Below are 7927 nucleotides of genomic sequence, written 5' to 3' on the forward strand. Positions count from 1 at the left end.
TTTGAGGATCAGGAAGGATTGCCTCCCTGAAAAAGAAAATGTTTTCAATCTATGCCATTGTTATGAATGGCACAGTAGTTAATCTCTTTTAATCACTCATATTTTGAAGTGTGGCAGGAGAAGCCTTAAATTTATTTTTTACTGTTGCACATCAAAGTTGTGTCGGGGAAAATCTATAGCCTTCTGATCAGCCTTCTCATCATTATGTAATTCACTTCTGGACGGAACTACTCTGCCAGATGCCAGACTATGAATTGTGCACTCATACGTGTAAGTAGCTGTATAGCTCCCTAGCAATTTAAACAAACTTTAAAGCCTACCATTAAGTTCTTAATAAATAATTAACTCAAAAGTAATCAAACACTTTAATAAAAACTAATGAAAATATAACTGACAAAGAAACAAACTTATCTAATTGTACAGTTAAGTTACAGATTAGCCCAAAGTACCTCCTCTTCTCTGCCACCGATACTCAGACAGTGGCAAGGACTTAAAGTGTTGAACTGTTTTGAAATACGCTGCCTATTGTACACAACACACTGAAATGAAAATGCAAAAGAATGTTGAAATGCCTCTGAGTTTTGAAAAAAAAAAGTAGACAATGGTACTTGCATTTTGAAAAGTTGAAATATCTAATGTTTTCTAATAATTAATTACTCTAAAATAAATAATTTGTTCAGTCTCCAATTATTTATTTAATCCAACTCAGGATCAGGAGGGAGATAAAATCTACCACAAAATGTAATGGGAACAAGGCAGAAAATCTCTGCCTGGATGGGATGCCTCATTACAGAACGCACAAATACACTCACTCATGTATTACACAAATACCTATGGGCAATCTGGAGAATTGTCATTTCACCTCCAGTACATCCTTGGAACTGGAGCACTAAGCAAGAACTCATATGTACATAAGCCGGAAGTGCAGACTCCACACAGAAACCTCCCCAGGCCAAGTGATGAATAATTAATAGAAAAAGCACACAATTTCATAGATTAAAAGTATAAACCTTTGTCTTAAGCTGTGTAATATTGTGTATAGATTTAATGGACTGGTGCCTTCATCCTGTGCATTTGTATGATGAATATGTACCATGTGGTCTGACAATATGACACCCAGTACAGTTTGAGATACATGCATAAAGATGACTGCAAACTAGGGTGTGTTTCCAATTTACCCTGTGACACCCAAACCAGAATAAACTTTTCCTGCTAAACTGTTGGTAAACAAAAAATGGATGCAAACTAAATGCTAAAAAGTGTACTATTTTCATTTTTGGTAGAGAACTCTTCCCTTTATCATACTGTGTAGACAGCACACTACTTTTTGCGTCTTTTGGCTTTTCCCGGTTAGGGGTCGCCATAGCGGAACTCCGGTCTGCTAATGATTGGCAGTAGACTTTTACGTGCTGGCTTGCCAGGCCTAATGCACAAGCTTCAATGAAGGAATGCCCATTCACGCATGTCGTCACACAGAAGACGCTCTAACTGAGAATCGAACGGGCAACGTCTAACTGTGAGGTGACAACGCTACTGCAGCACCACCACAGCAGTACAACAACACACTACTAAAAAGTAAAAATATTGTCAAGGATCTAGGAATTTGGGTTGATAATTCCCTTCCATCGTGACACTGTGATTGTTAGGAAATCTTTTTATTTAACACAACTATCATCAAGGACTAAATACATACACACTGCCTTATAATCATCATCGGTCAGAGCAATTATTGAGTACAATGCCTCTTTCAAGACTTATTGCACTAAACATATCAAACAATTAGAATGACCCCAAAGGCTTCTACCCAAAAGAGATTACAGGCCTAAAGTTCTTGAGCCATCAAGACAGGCTGTAAACTGTATCCCTTTATTCAGTGTCATACTGAATTCTGAGAGTAGATTTCTCTATTGTTTATCATGCCATTAAAAACCCAGTTGTCCTAGATCAACAGTATCTCTGCAAGTCCAATGGCTTCACTAGCACTAGAACTGGGGATGTACATCTCTATCGACAGATGAGGACATGATGGAGGGAAAGATTTATAACCTACTGCTTCACAAACCTCTGGAATAATCTTCACCTACATATTAAGCAGTGTAACTTACCATCTGCTTTTAATCGTAACCTTTTCATCCATGCTGATCATGTAAAACATTAGGATGTGACTGGCAGAACTATAGGTAAATGGGTGGGTGTAAATATAATGAGGCAGAGACAAAGTGCCACTGTATGCAAGGACTAATTGCTATAGAGTAAGATGACAGTAAACAACTCAGGCAGATGCTATTAGACAACATTAGTTCCTTAGAAAGGAACCTCATTCAAAAAAGGATGGCATTAATTAGGGCTGGCTAACACTTAACACAGAAGGGACAAATGTGAAACTACACACTACAGATAAATTTCTAAAGGTCAAGCTAATGAAGTGCTAGCTATCAGCTGAAAATATTAGGGAGGCTAATATTTCAAATGCTAACATCATGTTAGCAAAGAAAGTTTGATTCAAACAGATACTAGGAAGGAATGTGCACTGGGTAGGCTTACAAAGTGGATGTCATGATGTCTAACACTTGATTTAGCACTTGCAAGGACTGTCTGAGGTTAAACAACAGTGAATATAGCAAGAAGCATGTGGGACAGGTGTATTGAAGGACTCATCATGAAGGCATATCATTTCATATCAGGATCATGTCTGTCAAAATGCAAAAAAGAAATGGGACTCACATATGTGAAATACATCACTTTGATACAAATTCCCTTTATGGAAAAATAATCCATATCTCTTAATTGCAGGCTGTATGAAGCACCCACTATCATACCTCTCAACTGTCCCTGATTTTGACTCAAATTTTAACTCTGTCCCTCTTAATCCCTCCTAAAACTAGTGACTTTTGGAGGAAAGGTGGTGAATTACACTTAATGAATAATGACAATAATTAAGAGTTATAAACTTCTTTTACTTCAGAAAATGTGTATTAATTAATATGCTCTGATTCTGTCAATGTTTCAAGTTACTAGCACTAATATTTTAAAAGTGTCCCTGATTGTTTCTTGATTTGTCCCTGATTCTGTTGAAATTTGTCCCCGATTGGTTGAGAGGTCTGCCCACTATACTGACTGATCCTCAGGTGTACTCTCTTCTACAGCCAGAAATAATGGTGAGACTAATGTTTAAAATCAGGAGAATAATCAAATATTGCTTTAACTCCTCTAAAAAATTAACAGAACAGGGTTTGCATCAATAAAAGAATCACAGGCCTAAAGCAGATGCCATATGCTGACCGTCTAAAAAAACTCCAACTATACTCTGTGGCATATTGTCTACTCACAGGCGATCTCTGCTTAACATACAAGGCCATGTCAAACCCTGAGCTGTTGGACATGCTCCACTTAAAGAAATTCCAATCCCACAGAGCCACACGCTCCAGGGATCTAAACCTTATCAACACAATGAACAAAACATGCTGGAGGGATAGGTTCCTGACCCAGAGACTCCCCATTACTCTGGAATAGACTGCACATACATGTCAAGCAGAGAGCCTCATTGGCCCTCTTCAAAAGAAACCTTGATGATTGGATGTGAGATAGGAAATTCACCCCAGGAATCATGTCAGTCGCCCTGCTAGACAGGGGCTCAGAGAAGTAAATATTGTGGGAAGAAATTTCCAGGGAATTGTTATGGCTAGGCTTGCATAGGCCTTAGGGCCGATAGCCTAGTACCAACTAGGGTTTACCACCTGTCCCTCTTTGCGAGGGACAGCCCCACTTTGAGCAGTTGTGTCCTGAGAAAAAAGTAAAAAATAGCAGATGTCCTGAGATTTTAAGACAAAATATGTCTTAATTTTTCTTGCATAAAACAGTTATTTTGCATCTGAAACACATAAATATTGTAGGAAATAGAATAAGCAACTAAAATGCTATAAAATAAGCTTTTATTTTGCCAAAAAAAAAACTGAAGTTCTGTCCTTTGCACTGGCCGTGGATAAGTTTTGTCCTGCAAAATCTCACATTTCTACAAAAAATGTCCCACTTTGGGCATTTGAAAAGGTGGCAACTCTAGTACCAACCTATGAGCCTATGTGATTTTCTGAACAATAAGAATAAACTGTAATGTCTGGCATTGCGTACCGACTGAATGTAATGTTCAGTGACTTACCAGAAAATCACAACTTTTATAATGGGTGGGACAAAAATATGAGGCAAAATCGGGGATAGCTGCGAGGTAAGAGTAGCACTGTGGGTTTAGGGGCACGCTAACTGACTGACAGTCTCTTTGCCCGTAGCTATCAAAGGTCTCTGATTTGAGTCACAGGATATCAACTTGTACGGCACGCTCAGAAGTGACCATAGCTCTAGAAGTGTAGCTCAATACAAGGGACGTTCTTGACTTTGAGTTAAACACTCCATTCCCCTCGTATTTACACGTCCAAAGGATTGGCAACACATTCAGTGTTAATGTTGTAATAGACATCCATTGCAAATCACACTGAATAATATTTATTAATCGAAAAAAAAAAGTTTTATAAGTATAAACTAACACGTTTTAACTAAGCTGAGAGCTTCCAAGTTGAAGTTGTTAGTAAGCTATGGTGAGTACCCATCCGTTCCAACTTCCACATTACGAAAGGTATTGCTTCACATTTTGGAGCTGGAAGGTTGAGAGCGACGACAGCCACAGTCCGGCCTGGATATGCCATCAAAAGCTGAGCAGTGACAGCAATCGGCCTCTATCAAAGTGGCGGAAGTGTGGAATTCTCCAGAATCAACGTTTTAGTCACTTTAGAAATTACCCACACTCATAAACCTTCACATGCAGCGTGGGACCGCTCTGTAAACAGATACCGTTGCAACACTTTTGTTTGCCAGGTAATTGTACCTGAGAAGAGACAAAGTCAAACAGCCAATCAGCGACGAGTTCCGCGTGTGACGTTAGGGGATTCCCCAAACAGGGACTTTCCGGCATTAGAATGCAGAGCTTGGACAGATTCTTGGGTGCGACCGGACTATACAGTAAAGCGCTGAAGTGTTCTAAAAAATCTGGAGAAAGAAAATAAAACTATCTGTATTTTATCTGTATTTTGGAAATAACTATCACAAGAGTGTGACGCGGCCTTCTGAAGGAGAGCGTGGCAGTAATAACGCACAGAAGTAAAAGGGACGGAAACTTTGTTGGACCAGGAATATCTGGACCTTACTTTACACTCAGGTGGGGAAAGGCCGTGGACAGCAGGATCTGTATCTCCCAAGATTTTCAGGAGTGGAAGAGTGCTACAGTAAGTGATAGCGATGCACAGTGTAAACTGTAAAACACAGCAGTACCCTATACGAAGGCACAAAATCAAGGACACGTTTTAAAAATGTTACTGTCAACTTACAGTTGCAGTACATTAAGTGGATTTGTATTTTGTGGCTTTTTAAAGATTAAACAATTTGTGACCATACAGTTTGCTGTTATTTAATCCCTTGCTTGCCGACCATTTTGTGACATTTACACATGTGTATAAGGGAATGGACCAACGTTTAGTAAAGACAAAATTGGGGCATTTGACATGTGTGCGTGTGTGGTGGGGGTCTTGCATCTACGAGTTTTTGCAACTGTATGGCATGCCCTCTGAAAATTGTAATACATTGATAATGGGAAACTGCACACTTGAACTAGTTTTAAAATATTTACATAGGCACATGCCCGCTCTGTCAATGGTGCATGCTGCTCTTGCAAAGTTGTGGTAATGTAGTCAGTAGTTATTTTCCATGCCAGAAGTTTGTCATAGTTCTACTAAAGGATCAAAGTGTCTCCCTAATGGCTGGTGCAATATAGGCAATCAGAAATAGTTCATAGGCTTGAACCCTGGTAGGAAAGCCCGGAGACAGCAGTCTGAAGGAGAGCTGGACTGGTGCACTAAAAGCATTTTATTGCAGATGATACAAGGCAGATCTTTTGGAAGAGTTTTTACAGGAGCCTATAAAGTAGATAAACAAGGGTAACATCCCAACGGTGAGGCACTACTGTTGCTCTCAACAATGGCTAGTTAACACAGAGCCTAGATACACCGAACAAGCAGTTTTAGTTTTGCATGTAAGCTTTTCCTTGCCAGTATGTACTACCAAGTTTAAAGAATGCAAAATAAAAAGCTGTAGTCCTTTTGCTACTCCAGAAAGTTTGGAATAACTGATTCTTAAGGGTCTGCAGTTATGTGAAATTTTTGGAGAGAGGGGTAGAAAGGCTTTGCTATAAGCCACTCATACATTGTTACAGTACTTAACAGTATTTAGTTTGTATCCACCATTAAGACATTACTTATTGTAGTGTCTGCATGCTTTTTTATTGACTTCACTGAAGGACTGTGATTTTGATGTGCTAGGTGGTTTCTAGTGTTTCCAGCTTAATACACTGATTTATAATATTTTTGTTTGTGTAATAACTGTGGTTGATTTTAGGTCTTTATTTTTGCACAATTGTTTTTCTTTTTCAGAACTTGTTTGTAGGAGTATCCTCACTAAATAACAGGGACAGTTTCCTGAAACTTAGTAGTGTTTTCTTTGTGCTTATTTATTTTGTAAGCAATGAACTTTAAAAGATACACATTTTAGCAGCCAATCTCCACTCTGTGTTACAATACATATTTTGTATCAGACATTAGCAGAAATGGTAGATGTGCAAAGACAGGCTTTTGGTTCTATTTTATTGCAAATGTTTGAGTATTGCTACTAAAGTCGAGTGTTTCATCAACCTGCATTGTGTGGTATTTAAGATGCACATACTGTTTTAAACAATCTGCAAATTTACACTCAGCTCTCCGAAAACTGAGCTGAATTGCCTAACTGTTTCCAAGGCTGGGTGACTTCTTAATGCCAAGCTCTCTGTTGCTCTTATTAGCATCTTGATTTAGACCTTGAACATATCCTTTCCTTTGCTTCTAAACTTCAGTACTCTGAATAGAATTCTCTTTCTCTGTCCATTCTCAAAGAACACTGTATGCACTCATTTCATTACAGCACAAATGTCTTTAAATTCCCGAAGTGAAGAATTCAATCTATGCCCCAACAGATCTTTTACTACATTTACAATTTCCATTCCAACCAAAAACATCTGGATCAATTTGGCGACTTAGTATTATGTTGTTGGTAGATGTGTAGAGAACCATGTATTTTTCTTCATTTATGTTTGCATCGTTTTTCTATTCATTGTTTGCTTATTTATTAATTTATTTTTTCATTGCATCCACAACATGATAGAAAGTAGGCCGTTGGGTCCAGTCCACCAACTGTATTGAAATAGAAATTATTTTTTTTTTAACCTAATTGAACTAATACATAACTTTTTTCAGCCATAACGTGCATCACGGGGTAAGGGTGAATGTAATATATAGATACGTTTAGAGTAGCAATCCTGGGTGCCAGGCTGGCAACTTGACACCATAAAACTCCACTGCCAATCATGAGCGGACAGGTGATCCGCTGTGGCGACCCCTAACCAGGAAAAGCCGAAAGAAGAAGAGTAGCAATCCTACCAGCACATATCTGAGAGATGGGGAAAAAAACTGGAGTATACAGAGAATATCCCCACAGACATAAAGAGATTACACATAGTCCACAGAGGTAGTAACCAGAGGCCAGGGTTTAACTCCAGTCTTTGGAGTTTGAAGGCAGAAACCTTAACCACTGAGCCACTGTTATTAAAAGATTATTTGCTGAGAGTCCTGTTTGTGTGTGTGTGTGTGTGTGTGTGTACATCTATATATATATATATAGATACACACACACACACACACACACATATAGTTATATATTATTTATAGAGAGAGAATTGTTTGAGGTCATTGGCTGACTGAGGTCACCTGGACTACAGCTTAGACAAAGCACCTCATTGGTTTTTTTGAGATTTCTTTCTTAAAAGCTGTCTCAGGTTTCAACCCTTTCCCGGTTT

The 7927-nt window shown here is 38.6% G+C and overlaps 1 protein-coding gene across 2 annotated transcripts in view; it reads left to right on the top strand.

Annotated features, from left to right (window-relative positions):
• The first annotated feature begins 4950 nt into the window (after nt 1-4950).
• NFKB2 (nuclear factor kappa B subunit 2) overlaps nt 4951-7927 on the top strand; it is a 396915-nt gene continuing 393938 nt past the window's right edge. For both annotated transcript variants that reach the window (XM_044056528.1, XM_044056530.1), the window contains exon 1: nt 4951-5273. The gene's annotated coding sequence lies outside the window, so the exon portion shown is untranslated. The remainder of the gene's footprint in view (nt 5274-7927) is intronic.

This window comes from Protopterus annectens, chromosome 14.part0 (genome assembly GCF_019279795.1).
Source record: "Protopterus annectens isolate FY-2018-M chromosome 14.part0, PAN1.0, whole genome shotgun sequence".
NCBI classification, from domain to species: Eukaryota; Metazoa; Chordata; order Ceratodontiformes; family Protopteridae; genus Protopterus; species Protopterus annectens.